Genomic DNA, 18,105 nt, shown 5'->3' with positions numbered 1-18,105 from the left:
CCTTCCGCTGAGGTCTGGGCCTCTTCTTTGCTGGAGCAGCCAAGTGAACTCTCAGGACCCCACTGTCTCAGGGGTATGTAGAAAGCATTGACAGAGGGCCTTCAAGCCTCATTTCTACAACTGCAGCTCCTATCTGACCCCTTGAGGACAGACAGTTGGAGGCAAGGGGAGCCGAGTGGGGGGAGAGGATGCCCTGTTTCACACTCTTCCAACCTGACGCCGCCAGGGCTGGGATGGTGACAGGCCTGGACTCTGCGTTCGAAGCAGCTGAGTCTTGTGGACAAGAAGCAGATAAACTGCACCAGGCCTCTTAATGAACCCAGCGCCAGCTTCAGATAAACTGTCGCCACTTACTCCTCCCAGCCCTCCCTTCTCCAGGAAAGACTCCACTTTGCATCAGCAGCAAACTTTGGAGCAGGAGCTAGGACTCCAGTGCCTGTTGCTCTCCAAGGAAAGTTCTGGAGGGAATTCCAATAAGAGTCTTGTTTGATTCCCCTTAGCTTCAACTGAACCCAACTCTCAGACCCAAAGAGAAGCAGGAAACCAGCAACTGAGAAATATAGGTAAAAACCACTGGGGGAATGTTAACTTAAAAAATATATCCCCCCCCCAAATATATTCCCTAGTATCCAGAGTGTGACACATGTTTTTGTGGTTTTTAAAAATTCATTAATTAGTTAATTAATTAATTTTATTTTAAATAAGTTCTATCCCCAATGTGGAGTTTGAACTCAGAACTCCCAGGTCAAGACTTGCATGCTCTACTGACTAAGCCAGCCAGGCACCCCTGTAGATATGTTCTTTAAAGAAGCAATTAAGGCAAACTGAGGCCAATAGGGTGAGTCATAATGCAATATGGCTAGTGTCCTTATATGAAGAGGAGATTAGGACACAGACACGCACAGAGGGAAGACTATCTGAAGACACAGGATGATGGCCATCCACAAGCCAAGGAGAGAGTCCTTAGAGGACACCAGCCCTGATGACTCCCTAATGTTGGACTTTTAAGCCTCCAGAGTTGTGAGAAAAGAAATTTCTATGTTTTGCTTTCTTGCTTTTTACTACCATTTTTTCCCTTCATATCTCCTTTGAATCATAAATCCTTTCTAGCCACAGAAGAGGTATGTACATTACAAGCAGGTAAATTCTGTTTATAGATGTTGGAAGCCCCATCCCAGATCAGTAGAGTAGTGGCAAAGATAAGACTAAAATCTGGGACTCCTGCCTCCCACCAAAAATATTTCATTATAATATTTCCCCTCCTATTTATCTCAATAATTCCCTCAACTTTATGCTTTGTTTTGGCCCTTGGAGATCTGGCTGTGCACATTCTAAGACATGGATCATCTCTTTGTAGGTCATTGGGACAAGCAGAGTCCAGCTCATCTCTTCCAGGTTGCACACTACTCGGATTACCCCTGAGCCCATAGGAGATACACAAACATTAACTAAATATAAATATTCCTAAGGGTGTGAGTGTGTGGTCATTTTCATAGGGAAATGCAGAAGTTTTTTTTTTTTTTTTTTTTTTTTTTTTAAGACTGCTTATTCACGAGAGACACACACAGAGAGGCAGAGACATAGGCAGAGGTAGAAGCAGGCTCCCTGTGGGGAGCCTGATGTGGGACTCGATCCCAGGACCCCAGGATCATGCCCTGAGCCAAAGGCAGACGCTCAACCACTGAGCCACCCAGGTGCCCCTGCAGAGGCTTTTTCTGAAAGCATTTGAAAAACAGAAATATGTTTCTCATCTAGGGTAACATCAGTGCTCAGAAGCAGGTAGAAATGACCTCAAAAGGGTCTTCAAACACTAGGATAAGGCCCAAGCTCAGGACTGGGGAGGATATGAGGTGCCTAACCTCAAGCATATCTGTTCCAACAGCTTTAAGACTCTATAGAAATTTGGCAGGAGATAGTAACAATGTACAGGATATGATCTAGCAGGATCAAGGGCCTTCTGATTTTTATCTAAATGTTTTATATCCAGGGCAAATGTTTTTAACTGAAGGAGATAGAAGAATTCCACTCTTTCTTTTCTGACCTAGCTGCTGAGTTTGGATGGATCAGATGGATTCTCTAATGGTTTCACCTAAGTAAGCAAAGCCATGCTGTAAGTTTCTCCTATTGCTCCAAATGTGGCTGCCTAACACTGCCTAACACATCTCTAATCACTTAGTATGGCTCTACTGAATTCTGTATGAGTTCTGGATGTTTACTTAGATAGTGATGCTTATTGGGTATCATCATCCTTTTTGTCTGACTAGTAAATAGTCCATAAACTTCTTTTTTTTTTTTTAGATTTTATTTATTTATTCATGAGAGACACAGAGAGAGGCAGAGACAGAGGCAGAGGGAGAAGCAGGCTCAACGCAGGAGCCCGATGTGGGACTCGATCCCAGGACTGTGGGATCACACCCTGGGCCAAAGGCAGATGCTCAACTGCTGAGCCACCCAGGGATCCCAGGCATCCCAGTCCATAGACTTCTACTCAAAGTGTGACCCATGGGCCATGCTCTGCACCATCACCGGAGAGCCTGTTAGCAGTGTCAGTTCTCAGACCAACCCACGTCTGACCCAGAGTCTGCAGTTTAACAAGCCCCCCAGGAGATTCATACGCACATTAAAGTTTGAGAAGCACTAGTCCACATTGCATTATTTGCTCTGAATTTCTCTTCGACCTATGAGGTGAGCAGGACAAATATTCTGATTTCCATTTTTTCGATGGAAACTGAGACTCAAAGGTGAAGCAACTTGCCCATGCTCACACAACTACATGGAGGAACTGGAATTTGAACCCAGGTCTTTGGACTCTAGATCCTCAGCTCGGTCTACTACTCTTATGATTCAGAGGGAGAGACAAGCAGTTGACTCAGAGCAAATGAGTTATCCTGAGATTTGACTGCTTTGTGCTTCTGTTTCTCTCACGTGTAAGATGCTCTCTGAAAGACGGAGCGCTGTGACGATGAGCTTGGTTGTCCCTTCTGTCCTTTATCCCTCAGCCACCTAACAGCATCTCTAACCCTGGCCAACTGCTTCACAAGTACAGGTTGTGAGCAATAATTGCCAGCACCTGTCACAGCGCCTGGCATCTAATAGGTACTCAATAAATGTTTGTTGAGCCAAATAGAATTACCTAGCATGAGCGAGAGCTCTCAGCTGCTGATTACCAAAGCGCATTGGTGAAGGAGTGTTGTGGGTCTTTGTGGCTCCTCTCTCTAGTCCTAGAGAAACATTCAAATTACAGGGCCTCCTGACAAAAACTAGGGGCACCATCTTCTTAACCTGAAAGGCAGATTTTAAAAACAAATTCCATCGTCTGTGTCTGTCTCCTGAGTAGGGCCCAAGCCGGAGTTGCAAATGCCTGGAGTTGATGAGTGTGGAATTTACATGCTTACACTGGAAAACAGGCTCTGCTGCATTTTCTTAGATTGGAAGTGCCGAGTGTGGGAAAAGTCAAGAGCACTGACTGAGCCAAGTTTGAAGCCAGGGGTCAGCAGAAAGATATCAGTGGGTGACAGTAACAGGGATCTGCCTGTAAAAGTTGGCTGAAGTCTGAGGCTTCCTCTCAGATTGTTGACAATGGGAAAAACCTCAAGTTAACCAGACAGAGGATTTCAGTGCCTCTAGGCTGACACAGGGCTGAGTAGGAAATGCCTAGTTTTCTTTGCTTGCTTCCCCAGGAGAGCAGAAATGAAGCAAAGCCCCGAGGAGGGCTGAATTATTATTCTGTAAGAAGTTTTCCGACGATCTGGGCTGTAAAGACGGATCCCATTACGAAATGTGACAGCTATTGCACTTCTCTGCATTTTAGTACCTTACACTGAAATATAAATGAAAGGAGTATACTGTCTTTGGCAAGGAAGCTGTCAATCCTCACCCTCTGTGAGCTGGCCACATATTTGCGGTTCTTCCACCTGGGTAGGGCTGGTTGTGTGGCTTAACTCACATGTTCTCATCCAGTCCTCTTGGTAGTTGGTGAAATCTGTGAGCCATAAGACAGATAAACCTATAACTTTGTCTTCCTTTGTGCGTATCAGACTCCAAAGTCAAGAGTAAGCCCCAGATGCAACAAGATGCAACGTGGCCTTTGATCATATGAAGATTAGAAAGATTTGCTTCATCCTCATCCAACTATGTTAGTAGTCGGCAAGAGGAGGACCTCGCTTCCACATTAACAGTCAGGGAGGAAGGGATTCAGCTCTTCTGGTGTGGGTGGAAGAAAGTTCTCCCCTTGCCCCAGTGCTGCTCAACTTGTTTTGGCCAGGAAATCTGTAGCCTGGGGATTTTTCTAAGAGTTGGGGCAGAAAGAAAGCTTCAGGGCATATCTATTTCTGACCTCACACAGTTGTTCTTAGAGATGTGTAATCCCATTCCTACTTGCTTTATAATTTAGTTCGTTTGATTGTCTCAACACTGTATGTGGGCAGGTAGATTTCTTTCTCCCTTCCTGCTTGTCTCTCCCACCGCCCCCCTCACTGCAGTCTTCCACTCCCAGCTATTCACTGGGTGGTTCACTTGTCAAACAAGTATGCACGTGTAGAACACTGTGTAGACAGGGGAGAAAACAGACCACTTCCTCTTCACCATCCCCAGTGTCACCTTCTCAGACTTTTGTTGCCACATTTGCAGCATTTTATTGCATTTTTTGATCTGCTTGCATGTATTTCCCCTTAAAAGACAATGAACTTAAGCCAAGTTTTCCAGCACATGGAAAATATTCAGTATAGTCGACTAAATTGGATGAACAAGGGCACTTGAAAAGCTAAATATGAATCAGAAAGATCAGGTCTCAGAAAAATGGCAGATCTAAGTTCTTCTGAGTAGCCTGAACCTGGGGTAAACTTCCAAAATGGCCCTGGGTTTGGAAATTTGACCTTTTCAACATTGACATTGACATTGCTACAGCCCCAGTGTGGTTGTTATGCTGTTGATAGTGTCACAAAGATGTTTGTCAGGACGGAGGACAGCTGATAATATATCATCATTTTGAGTGCCACAAAAGACATTTAGCAGCGATAGAGCATTGCTTAGAAACCGTTGCAACAATACAGTCTTGCAGTTGATTTGTAAAATTATCTATGTACATACTAACATTCATTTTTTGTGTGCATTCTTGAACAGATCCATAAAATGTCAGAAACGAAGATTGTAGAAGGAGGCCCGCCTGCTTCTTTTCAAAGAGGAGGAGCTGAAGCATGGAGACTGAGAAAGAACATGTTAGCAACTAATGGAAGAGCTGGGATGAGAACCAAATCCTTTCAGTTCACCAGAAAGTGCTTACAAACTATGGAGATGGTAGCAGGGGCTTCCCAAAGAGTACTTCCCTCATTCAGGGGACCTGAGCATTTTCTCCCAATTTTCTTCCTGCCTAAACACACAGAGGCTTTCTTGATCTCTCCTCCTCTCTCAAACTCCCTCCTTCCTTTTCTCTTCCATTCAGTTTCTTTCTCTCTTTCCCTTTCCATTGCTAACATTTATTGAGCACTTATTATGTTCCAGGCACTTGGATCTGCATTTTCTCACTTAATCTTCATGCTAACCCTATGAGGTAAGCACAATAGTTTTTTTTTTAAGATTTATTTTATTTATTATTTATTATTTATTTATTTATTTATGATAGACATAGAAAGAGAGAGAGAGAGGCAGAGACACAGGAGGAGGGAGAAGCAGGCTCCATACCAGGAGCCCGACGTGGGACTCGATCCCGGGACTCCAGGATCGCGCCCCGGGCCAAAGGCAGGCACTAAACCGCTGAGCCACCCAGGGATCCCCAGGTAAGCCCAATAGTAATCATCATCCTCTTCCTCCCCATTTTTTTTTTAAGATTTTATTTATTTATTCACAAGAGACACACACACACAGCGAGAGAGAGGCAGAGACACAGGTAGAGGGAGAAGCAGGCTCCATGCAGGGAGCAGGATGTGGGACTCAATCCCGGGTCTCCAGGATCAGGCCCTGGGCTGAACACAGCGCTAAACCACTGAGCCACCCCGGCTGCCCTTCCTCCCCATTTTTGTAGAAGAGGTATGGGGAAGTCAAACACTTGCTCAAGATCATACCATTATTAAGTGACAGAATTGGAATTCAGACTGAGGGTGCCTTCCTGGCTCAGTAGGAAGAGCATGTAACCTTTCACCTCAGGGTCATGCGTTTAAGTCCCATGTTGCACTTGGAATTCAGACTCAGTATGCTCCACTGTAGAGTCCACGCTCCTAACCCTTGCTCTGTAGTGTTTTCAGAGCTACTCCTAGATTTGAGGAATCCCCCAAACCCCCACTCTGGGGCACCAAAGACCCTTGGAGAGAAAAGACCCAGTCTCCTCAAGGAGGTGCCAGGCTCCATCCTACTTTGTACTTGTCGTCATAATAACCACTTGTGATGATTTGCTTTTATGTTCATCTCTCCCACTAGAATAGAAGGGAAAGGGTTGTGTCTTTTACCTTTTTGTGCCTAACACCTAGCATAGTGCCTGACTCAGAGACAGTGGCTAATCAATACCAAATAAGTGAGGAATGCCACTCTGATAGAGATCACGAGGTCACACACGTGAGCACATCTACTCAGAGCTCCTGAGTTTGCTCTCTCTGCTTATTTTCTTGTGGGTGCGGCATTCCATATGAGAAGATGGCTTTGTTCTCTGGTGGAATGCAGACCCCTTCTGGGGAGGACTAGGCCCAGGGGACAGGGCAGTGCCCATATAGCACCTCTCCTTCCTTCGGCCAGACCTTGATGTCTGAAGCCAGGAATCCCTTTCTCTCCTTGCTGGCTTGGTGAAACTTCCCCAAACCGGCGCTGGGCCTAGGCTTGGCAGCACGGGGCCTCATAAGATTATTGTGGCCTTTTGCCTACTGAATGTTGGCCTGCTGGTTTTACCAAGGCCAATTTCTCCAAATCCGTGCTCCCAGACTAAGAGAAGGGTCCACGCCACTAGCTTTGACACTTGACCTGGGACTTGGCAGTGGCTGTTTTGATTTGAAACCTCTGCATGAGAAGGTGTCTGGTTCAGACCACGTTCACTTCTCTGTCGGGTTTACCACCTCTGCGTGCTGCTTGCATGCTTGCAGTCCCAGCCCTATAGGCCCAATGTTCCACTCCACCCTGCTCTCCCTTCCTGCTGAGGGAACTGACCTGACCCAGGCCAGGCCAGGCAGCGGGTGCGTCACCATCCAGTTTTTTGCTCTTTTTCCTGGCCAGGGACTTCCAAGGTCCCAACGGGGAGAGGGCCTGCTGTCCACCACCCCTCTGCAAGAATGCGCTCTCCTATGGGAAAGGACTCGGAGCCTCCCACCCTGAGCCTCCTAGAGAGGCTCAGACCCTCAGAGGAGGGGAAGGAAAAGTCCCCTGTGCTATAAATACTTCTCAAATGTCTCTTGTAAATCTCCAGATGTGTCAGCCAGGCACAGGGAAGAGAGCCTGAATTAGAGCCGATTAGAGACCATCTTCTCCCAGAGGAGGGCAAGCCTGCCTGTCAACCTGAGCCCCGCGCGGCCCCCGGGACCACCTCGGGGAGGAGGCCGCCCTGCTACCAGCCTGCCCCCCTCCCCCCCCGCCTGTGCCCGGGCGCTGCCAGCTTCGGGAAGGACAGGCACCCTTTTCCCTTGGGAGCGCCGGGGATCGTCCCGGGGGTCGTCCCAGGGGTGCCCGGGTCCCCGGGGCGGCGGGGGGGCGGGCAGGGCGCGAGGACGACCCCAGGCGGGGCAGAAGCCAACCGCCCGGGCCCGTGGGTGATTTATGAAGTGCTGAAAAGCATCTTCGAAGCTGTCATTTATCTTACAGCTCTCAGCCTAAATAAACACAGAATCCGCCTAATTATAGTTACAGTGGAAACACAACACCGCGCGGCCTCGCCTGCGCCGCCGGCCGCTCCGCCCGCCCCGGCCCTGCCCGCCGCCCGCCCGGCCCGCAGCTGCACCCTAGCGGCGCCTCGGCCCCACGCCGCGCGGCCCGCCGCCTCCTCCGCCGCCTCCGCCGCCGCCCCGCCCCGGCTCCCTCCCGGGCCCCTCCTCGCGCGCCCGCTCGTCTCGCTCCTGCTCCCGCCCGCGCGCACCCCGCGCACCCTGGAAAAGAATCTGCGGAGAGCGGGGGCCCCGGCCGCGGCCCGCCGGGCCCCTGCGCCTCCTGCACCCGTCCGGCCGCAGCCCGGGGAGCCCTGGCCCGGCGTTCCCGCCCTGCTCTGCCTGGGAGCTTCCCCGGGCGTCCTTCCCTGATCCGGCCTGGCTCAGGGGGCTCCTGCAAGGTCTAGGGACCCTGTCTCTCTCCGGTTGAGCAGGTCGGGGAAGGACGGGGGGGGGGGGGGGGGGCGGGCGGGGAGCAGAGGGAGTGAGGTCTTGGGTATCCTGGAGGTAGAGACAGGAGGAAGCTCTTCCTGTTCCTCGGTAATTTTGTATCCTTCCTTGAGGGAAAGGCTCCTTCTGCTTGATGACCTGACCCTTCCTCTCTAGTGCTGTTCCTGGACTTGAACTTGGAACTTCCCTTTGGTCTTTTGCATGACGGAGGCCTCCTCTGCCTCCTGGAGACTCTTCTGTAGTGGGCTTCAAAGCAGAGAGGCAGACACTTCAACAGTGATATCACAGGGTGGTTCTGGAGGAAGCCCGCACCCACTGGGGGTACCCTCTCCCACTTGGTCTCTCTCTCTTTTTTTTTTAAGATTTTATTTATTTATTCATGAGGGACACACACACACACACACACACAGAGGGGGAGAGAGAGAGAGAGAGAGAGAGAGAGACAGGCAGAGGGCAAAGCAGGCTCCATGAAGGGAGCCCGACATGGGACTCCATCCCAGGTCTCTAGCATCATGCCCTGGGCTGAAGGCAGCGCTAGATCGCTGAGCCACCCAGGCTGCCCTCCCACTTGGTCTTTGTCTTGGGCAGGCGGGACATAGGGCCAGGGCTGTGTTTCACATAGAAAAGGAATAATAACTGGGGCGCCTGGGTGGTTCAGTAGTTGAGCGTCTGCCTTTGGCTTGGGCTGTGATTCCCGGGGCCTGGGATCGAGTCCTGCATCCAGATCCCTGCAGGGAGCCTCCTTCTCCCTTTGCCTATGTCTCTGCCTCTCTCTCTCTCTGTCTGTCTCTCATGAATAAATAAATAAAATCTTAAAAAAAAAAAAAAAGAAAAGGAATAACAACCAAGGGGAATCATAGTCCCTTCCACTCTTTAGAAACCAGTTCCCTAAAAATGGTAATTTCCAGAGCCCAAGGCAGCACCTGACCAGGGGCAGCTCTGGATTCCATCCATGTGGTGTTAACTTACACACTAGCACACACATCACCCGAGACATATAACTCACCCCTAATTTACTGCTGTCTTTCTGTGTGCCCAGGGTCTTGTTCTTGTAGACAAATTTGGGGATCTAATAACAAAGTAAAGGAAGGATTCCTCAAGAGCAGGTGTAATCTGAGTCGGCCCCCTGGAGGATGAGGGCTTTGGAGAAAAGAGTATAAATAAAGGGCTGCCACCTAGCAGTTGGGTGGGAAGGGAGAGGAGGCCTTGGAGGAAAGTGAAAGGGAGAGTGAGCACATAAGACAGGACAAGAAGACGTGACTGTTCTTGCCTCTGAAGGGCACAGACCTGGGAAGTTTTATTACTGGCTTTGCTTCCTGACTCACCTATGACTTGTCCTATCAGGGCCTTATGGAGTATAGCCCTGTGTTAAGTTCCTGCGTTGAAACAGAGCCAGAGCAGGCCATACCATGGATTTGTGTAACTGTGGGCTGAGTGGCTGGGTTCAGGAGAGAGCTCCCAATTCAAGCCTTTTGATGATACCAGCAGCCCCTATGCCAGTCTATGGGTGCCTCTCCTCTCCAAAGAGCAGGGTCCCCTTCTATCCCCCAAAATCCAGTCTGCTCAGCCAAGTCTTAGAATCCTGTTCAAGGGGGAAAGCCTGGGCCTTCTCCACAGTATGCAGAGGAGTGTAACAAAGGAGAGATCCATTTTTTACTAGTTATACCACCGCTTATCCATTAAAGTAAGATAAAAATACCTGTTCTCTTCCCGGCTCCCAGAGCGCCAATTCAAATGAATGAGGATGTAAAAGCTCATGGTAAGAAAATCTCTCCCTAGGTAGTTCCAGATGAAAGAACAGCTCTTTAGCACTTCTAGTGAGTTAGACCATGAGGCCTCTCCTTAGAGCCTGCGGGGTAATCTCTGCCTTTTTTTTTTTTTTCTTAAAGAGAGGAGCATAAAGCCTCAGAACAGTTGAATGACTTTCCTGAAGTCACACAGTAAATCACTCTTGAAGACTTGATCCTTTGTGGGGATCACAAATACATTTTAAAAATTTATTTATTAAAAAAAAATTTATTTATTTATTTATTCGTTAATTAATTAATTAATTAATTCAAGACACACAGAGAGAGAGAGAGAGAGGCAGAGACACAGGCAGAGGGAGAACCAGGCTCCTTGCTGGGAGCCTGATGCAGGACTTGATCCAGGGACTCCAGGATCACTACCTGAGCCAAAGGCAGACACTCAACCCCTGAGCCACCCAGGCATCCACAAATGTGTTTTAAGAATACTTGGTTTGCATTAGCTCTTTGAAGGCAAGACAGGTGGAAAGAACACTTTAAACCAGCACCTCTACAGATTGGTGAGAAAATACAATTTTAATAGAAAGAGGGGAAAAGCTCTCTACTCAAGTTCTCTTTGGCCGAGTCATTTTAGTTTTCTTGTGGGTCTCTCTGCCTCTCTCTGCCTTTCTTTCTCTCATTTTCTCCCTTTGCCTCGATGCTCCCCCTTCTTCCCTCCTGAACTGTCCAGTCAGCACTTTTGTCCCCAGGATACTTTGCTTTTTTTTTTTTTTTTTTTTCCTGCCAGCCCTTTCCTGCCAGCTGCCAAGGCTACCCCTCCCAACTTCCTCAGTTGATCCTCTGCAGAAGCTGATAGCTTATCTCCACACAGCAACACGAAAGTGAGATAGTGGGCTCAGAAGCCAGCAACCCAGAGCATCTTGGGAAGCAGCCTGCTAGTGTGAGCAGCCCTGTCCCCCACCCCTCAAGTGAACATCACCAGTAGATGCTTCCCTCCTCCCGCTCTGGTCTAGTCTGTGCTTCCAGAGTCAGATTAGGGCAGACAGGTTCTGGGTGGCAGTGGGGATGTACCGTGTTCCCTTGGCTTTCAGATGTCTAACTTCAAAGGGAACTCATATCTTGCTGGGTTTTTTTTTCCCCCTCTGATGTGCTGTGCAACATCAGAAAAGTCACTTGGTCTCTCTGGGTTCCAGTTCCTGCAGGCAGGTAGGATCCAACCAGAGTAGGCCTTTATGTGTTTGACCCCAGGTTTAGAGCGCTGGCAGGTCCTGAGGAATGGAAAGTAATCGCCATTTCTAGTAACTTCTGGGGCATGCCCTCACACTTTTCCACTTCCTTTTTTCACCACTCTGTGTGTACCCCAATGACCTGACATGGAAATTTTGTCTCAGGCAGGAATTCTCTCACCTGGAGTGCTCCCAGTTTCAATTCTGAGAAACCCCCAGGGTTGGAAGGACATTACTCACCAGTTCTTAATCTAATAAATATGCAACTTTTCCTCTACTAGAAAAAGATTTTCCATTCCCACAGAGTAATAAAAAGCAAAGCAATTGCTTCTTTTATTGCTGCAGTCTAGGGCGGGAGTGATTTTGTACCACCCCCCCCCCAAAAAAAAACCCCACAGGAGATATTTGGTAATGTTTGGAGACATTTTGGATTGTCACAATGGAGAGAGGGTCGCTCCTGGCCTCTCATGGGGGAGATGCCAGGCATGCTGCTAAGCATACTATGATGCACTGGACAGCCCCTGCATCAAAGAATTCTCTAGGCCAGAATATCAGCTGAGGTTGAGAAACATGGGCCCAGGTCATCATTAAGCAAGGGCTTTGGTAAAGTTTTGGGGCTCAGAGAACATGGAAGTGGGAAGAATTTGTTCTCAGAAGCCTCCTGTAGAATGAGGAAATAGTGCCTCTGGGTTAGGAGGCATCCTGAGAGGAGAGACACAGTTCTTAAGCCTGTGCTTGGGGGATTTGTAGTCTAAAGAAAATCAGAGGAATATGATATATTAAACCAATATTTATTTATTTATTTTTAAACAGATATTTATATATTAAACTAATATTTATATATTAAACCAATGTTCATGTAACATGTATTTATTAAGCTCCTACTGTATGCCAGGTCCTATGTAAGGTCCAAAGGAGACTCTAAATGAGTTCCCAAGCTGTATGCTGGGAGAGAATTTCCCTTCCTTTTAGTCCTGTTCCCAGTCACCACTGTGGGCAAGTTTTGACCAATATACTTGGGAATGAGAAGGACGCTTTGGGGATGCCTGGGTGGCTCAGCGGTTGAGCGTCTGCCTTTGGCTTAAGGCTTGATCCTGGATTCCCGGGATTGAGTCCCACATTGGGCTCCTTGCATGGAGCCTGCTTCTCCTCCCTCTGCTTGTGTCTCTGCCTCTCTTTCTGTGTCTCTCATGAATAAATAAATAAAATCTTACCAAAAAAAAAAAAGAATATTTAAGAAAAAAACAAGAGAGAAGGAACTTTGGAAGAAAGGCAGTGTAGAAAGGTTCTAGGAATCTGAGTAGTTATATTGAGTATACTTGGGAAATGCTTAGAAAAGTAGAAGCCAAACTCATGGGAAGAAACAAAGACCTGGGTTCCAGTGGAAGAGTAGGTGAGCCTCTTGGGTCAGGGAGGCAGCCTCAGAGTGGAGAGGCTGCTGAGAGGTGAGACCCAATCATTGCTTTTAGACTCGGGTGATTAAAATTCTCTGAGTTGCTGGTTGCCTGGCTGGCTCAGTTGGTGGAACATGCAACTCTTGATCTCAAGTTCTTGAGTTCTGGCCCCACATGGGGTGTACAGATTATAGAGATTGCTTAAAAAGAAAAGTTATTTATTTATTTGTTTATTCATGAGAGACACACAGAGGGAGGCAGAGACATAGGCAGAGGGAGAAGCAGGCTCCATGCAGGGAGCCTGCTGCAGGACTCAATCCCAGGACCACGGGATCATGACATGAGCCGAAGTCAGATGCTCAATCACTGAGCCACCCAGGTGTCCCAAAAATAAAATCTTTTTTTTAAAGATTTTTTATTTATATTTATGAGTCACACACACACACACACACACACACACACACACACACACACACAGAGGTAGAGACACAGGCAGAGGGGGAAGCAGGCTCCACATAGAAAGCCCGATGTGGGACTCGATCCCAGGACTTTGGGATCACGCCCGGGGCCAAAGGCAGGTGCTAAACTGCTGAGCCACCCAGGGATGCCCAAAAACAAAATATTTAAGAAAAAAGAAATTCTTTGAGTTGTATGAACTAACAGTATTTTACAAAGACATGCCTGCTTTGCAAGATGCCCTGGAGCTCACAGTAAGTATTATATGAATATGGTAGGAAGAGAGAAAGCCTAGCAAGCCCAGCATAGCCTAGAGGTGCTCTGGGACAGATCCATCTTTACCCATCTTCTGCAATGAAATTCACTTGCCAAGGGTGAAGAAAAAGGAGGGACCCCAGAAAGTGGGAGTTCTCATCAGCATTGGCATAAATTGTAGTAGGCCAAACATTCAATTCTGAATTGTTCTGGCCAGGAACTTTGGAGATGTCAGCAGATTTCCTTTTCTCATGTAATAAATAAGATGCAGATGAAATAGTACTTTGTTTCATTTTATTTTTTAAGTAATCTCTACACCCAACATGGGGCTTGAACTCACAATCCCGAGATCAAGAATTGCACAGTCCACTGACAGAGCCAGCCAGCTGCTCCACTATAAGACACATCATATGCATTAATTCAAGTAACATTTATTGAGCACTCGCAATGTGTAAAAATTACTTTAGGTACTCCAGGAATTACAAGGATGCATTTATTCATTATTCATTCATTCACTAACAGTCATATATTGAAATTTTTAGAAAAGTTTAACCCAAATCTCCCAGGCCTGATTCTAAGATCTCACTCTTTTTCCGCTACGAAAACAACTATAAGGTAAAGGGGAAAGAAATGTGTCATTGGAGGAGTCCAGATAGGGAATAATTGATTAGCATGCCAATCTAGTGTGTCATCCAAAGATGACAGCATTACTATTTTTTTTTAAAGATTGTATTTGTTTATTCATGAGACACACGCACACACACAGAGGCAGAGACACAGGCAGAGGGAGAAGCAGGCTCCTTGCAAGGAGCCCGACATGGGACTTGATCCTGGGTCTCCAGTATCACGCCCTGAGTCAAAGGCAGACGCTTAACCACTGAGCCACCCAGGGGTCCCTACAGCGTTACTATTTTTCTTTGGGGTTTTTGGACCAGAAAGGGGAGCACTAGTCTAGATTTAACAGGGTTCACGGGGTCTGATGCAGATAAGAAGCAGACTTTTCTCAATCTTTCCACAGGACGATCTTTCGCCCCTTCCCCGTCTCACCCCACCCCTTTCTGGCCACCTGTGCTGCTCTGCAGGGCTCTCAGCCCAGAGTGGAGGTCAGTCCAGGTGGAACCAAGTATTACAGAGGCAGAGATGGGGGAAGGACCGGCTCAGGCAAACCTTTGAAGCAGCCAAGGGGTGTCTTTCAGGCCCTGGGCTCTCCTTTATCTGCACAGGGCTGGGTCCGGAGACCTGAGGTCTGGCCTCTGCTACTGACTTGCTGGGAGACGCTGGGAAAGGTGTTCTCCTTCTCTGGGCCTTGGTCTCACCTGCGTCACGAGGGGCTTGTTCTACCCGAATCCCACGGCTCCCCCTCTGGCACTGACCTTGTAGGAGCTGTGAACCTTTGGACCCCACGGCTCCACCGCCTTGCCAGGGCCCTCCTGCTCTCTTACACCTTCTCTTTCGGCAAAACTGTTTTGGAAGGATTCTGATAAGTCCATTAGCACAGAAGCACATTTTCTCCCAAGGATATTTGCATTGAATATTGGCATCCAGATGAGAGCGAATGAGGCTCTAACTTGGGATCTTTTTTGATTGGAAGAGCAAGGGGCTTTTTGACGGGACAGGGTGGAGATGGTGGGGTGGAGGGACTCACCCCAAGCTGCCAATTGGCAAGTTGGTGGCTCAGTCTTTGGGTGGAGATCTTGGCACATCTCTCCCGGTGTGGCACAGACGTGAACCCACCATGCAGCCTCTCCTTTTTCCAGGGACTCTGCAGGGGTCCTTGGCAGCCCTTCTGTCTCTGGAGAAGTGAGTTCCAGCTCAGATACCAATGAGGTCATCAAGATCCCCGGTCTGAGCTGGAATTTGGCAGGAGGGCTCAGGGGGCAGCTGTTTGTGGTTTCTCTATTCCTCTGAAGGAAAGTCTGAGCAGATGATCTCCTAGGTGCTGCCTGTTTCCATGTGAGGCAGAAGCAGGATGTGGCTGCAGATCAGTGGAGTGGGAGGGGGCTTGGCAAGGAGAGTCTGGGGCGACACATAAGTGACATATTTGGTGAGATGAAAGATCCCAACTTCTTTCAGTAACTTCTTCAACTCTGCTTTTGTTCTTGGGAAACCTCATTTCTTCCCTAATATTTATTCATGAGGATTTTTGTTTTTGGAGACTTTGGGGAGCAGCTGCTCTGGGTCTGAGGGAATTCACTCTGCTGTGAAGACAGCTTTTCATCTACTCGGTGCAGCCAGAGCTCCTCAGCAAGAAACATCGGCTCCTTGGGGTGGAGAGGCCTCCAGGTCCAGAAGGTTTAATGTGCAGTTGTGGAGAGCTCCCGATGTTCTCTGCTTTTGGCCAGGCAGCCCTGGGGCCTGGGGATAGGGCAGGGGCTGCTTCAGGAGCCCAGAGGAGGCCACGTGACAGGACAGGCATCCCTGCCTGGGGACCTCACAGAGCTCTTAGGCTAGCAAAGCACTGTAGGGGAGGCTCCAAGAGCTGGGAGTTCCAGACAGGTTTCTTCTTTCAGAGGCTCATGTCTAACAGGAGAACCCAGAGACTTCTACCCACCAGAAAACAAATTCCATGTCACAAGGAAAGAAGTACCCAGTGGGGAGGGCCAGGCTGGTTCAGTCACACAGATGGGAGACAGGACTAGAAAAAGACTTGCACAGCGTGATTTTGATTGGGGGAGTCAGGAATTCTAGAATGTCAACCTTGGTAGGGATTTTAAGTTCTGGTCTAATCCTCTGATTTTCCAGATGGAGAAATTATGGGAAATGACTTGTCTAAAGTCTGCACCGAAGATGAGATTCAAATATAGACTTTCTGGACCTAGTCCAGTGCTCTTTCCTCTACATTTGATCTCTAAATGTCTCTTTTTTCCCAACATTTTAGGGCTTTCTGTGTCCTCAAAACTATGATTTCTCAAATAGCTCCTTCTAGTGCACTCCCTTTTCGGTCTGGGTTCCTACTCATCCCCCCACTTCACTGGTTCACTGCTTTCTTTCTTTTGTTAATGATGATTAACAAAAGTATCTTATTTATTCTGCCCATTAGTAACTAATATTTGAGAATGTTTATAATATTAATGGAACTTAATCTAAGAAGTTCAACTTACTTTTTCTTACATTTCAGTATTGGGTGTTAGCAAGAGAGAGAGAGTCAAAATAATTATGGTCAAAATTATTTGGTCAAAAATTATAGTAAATGCTTGGGATTAGTCTATATACCACTCAGTTTTTGGGGGCGGCACCTGGGTGGCTCGGTGATTGAGCATCTGCCTTTGCTTGGGTCATGATCCCAGGATCCTGGGATCAAGTTCTGCATCGGGCTCCCTGCAGGGAGCCTGCTTCTCTTTGCCTATGTCTCTGCCTCTCTCTCTGGGTCTCTCATAAATAAATAAATAAATAAATAAATAAATAAATAAATAAATAAATAAATAAATAAATTTTTTTAAAATTTAGTTTTTGGCATAAAGCTCTCTGGCTGCAAGAAAGAACATTTGGTTTGCTTCACTAATAGGAATATCTCTTAATGCTGGAATGGCCTTGATATTTCGTTTTCTTTTATATAATTTTTTTTTTTTGGCTGTGGGTCTTTAGCATAGTTATCTGTGATTGTGTTAATGGCATTGAGAGGAGAGGTACTCCTGATGTTTATTCCAAATAGGAGTCTGTAACCTATTACTATGGTCATGAGGAGGTAGGCAGGCAATACAACTGCTCGATATTTTTGAGTCCAATAGGTTAAGCCTAAGGAGTTTAGCCAAGATTCAGGAATAAAAGCCCACACAAGATCTAGTATGAAGCCAAATTGGGAGCTTTAGAAAAGAACAAAGCCATCAGTTGCTCTTTCTGGCAAGGGTAAAGGTAAACTTTCCAACATTTTCCCCATGGCTTTAGACAATCTTGACCCTTGAAGCTCCCACTCAGGCCCCTGCCGACAGCTTGGCTACCTCAGCACCCTTTCTGTTTTACAGCCTGCCTGTGTAAACTCAGCTCTGTCACAAGCCTCTGCAATGCTCGAGGGGTGTGAGTGCAATGCTCTAAGTTCCACGGGAATGGGAGAGTCCTGGGCAGAGGCATCAATCTTCTTTCTAGAAGATGTAGGGAGATAAGGACAGTCCTTAGGTCTTCCTGAGGCTCTGGACCAGTTACTCTACTGTCCACTGTTGGACCTTCAACCTGACACCTAGTCCCATGCTCCAGGGCTTTTAGCTGCTCCTACTACCTGGTTGCCTTCTTTCCCCTTCCCACCTCATCCCATTCAAGGACCAGAACTCTCTTCCCCCCTAATGTCTACCCCAGCATGGGGCTAGAACTCACTACTCTGAGATCAAGAGTCAATGCTTTACTTACTGAGCCAGCCAGGCACCCCAAGGACCTGAACTTTTTTTTTTTTTTTAATTTTTATTTATTTGTGATAGTCACAGAGAGAGAGAGAGAATGAGGCAGAGACACAGGCAGAGGGAGAAGCAGGCTCCATGCACCGGGAGCCCGACGTGGGATTCGATCCCGGGTCTCCAGGATCGCGCCCTGGGCCAAAGGCAGGCGCCAAACCGCTGCGCCACCCAGGGATCCCGGACCTGAACTTTTAATTAATGAATTAGTTAATTATGAATTTTATTTATTTATTTATTTAGCGAGAGAGAGAGTGCGTGAGCAGCATAGGGGGGGCAGAGGGAGAGAGAGAGAGGATCTTTCTTTTTTTAAATTTTTATTTATTTATTCATAGAAACACACAGAGGGGGGGCGGGGCAGA

The 18,105-nt window shown here is 47.6% G+C and overlaps 1 long non-coding RNA gene and 1 pseudogene across 4 annotated transcripts in view; one reads left to right on the top strand and one right to left on the bottom strand.

The window, feature by feature from the left end:
* The window catches only part of LOC112655442 (uncharacterized), a 29,424-nt gene extending 21,617 nt beyond the window's left edge, over positions 1-7,807 (top strand). For 2 of the 4 annotated variants that reach the window (XR_007413204.1, XR_004819110.2), the window contains exons 4-7: positions 1,988-2,110; positions 5,122-5,548; positions 5,621-5,774; positions 7,385-7,807. This is a non-coding gene — a long non-coding RNA (uncharacterized LOC112655442). The remainder of the gene's footprint in view (positions 1-1,987; positions 2,111-5,121; positions 5,549-5,620; positions 5,775-7,384) is intronic. The other 2 variants (XR_007413205.1, XR_004819111.2) reach the window with 2 other exon arrangements.
* Positions 7,808-13,100: 5,293 nt separating this feature from the next.
* Positions 13,101-17,733, bottom strand: LOC125755828 (phosphatidylinositol N-acetylglucosaminyltransferase subunit P-like; annotated as a pseudogene).
* Positions 17,734-18,105: the final 372 nt, after the last annotated feature.

This window comes from Canis lupus, chromosome 9 (assembly GCF_003254725.2).
Source record: "Canis lupus dingo isolate Sandy chromosome 9, ASM325472v2, whole genome shotgun sequence".
Taxonomy (NCBI): Eukaryota; Metazoa; Chordata; class Mammalia; order Carnivora; family Canidae; genus Canis; species Canis lupus.
The sequence above is the reverse complement of the archived record's forward strand: the minus strand, read 5'-3'. Positions and strand labels throughout refer to the sequence as shown.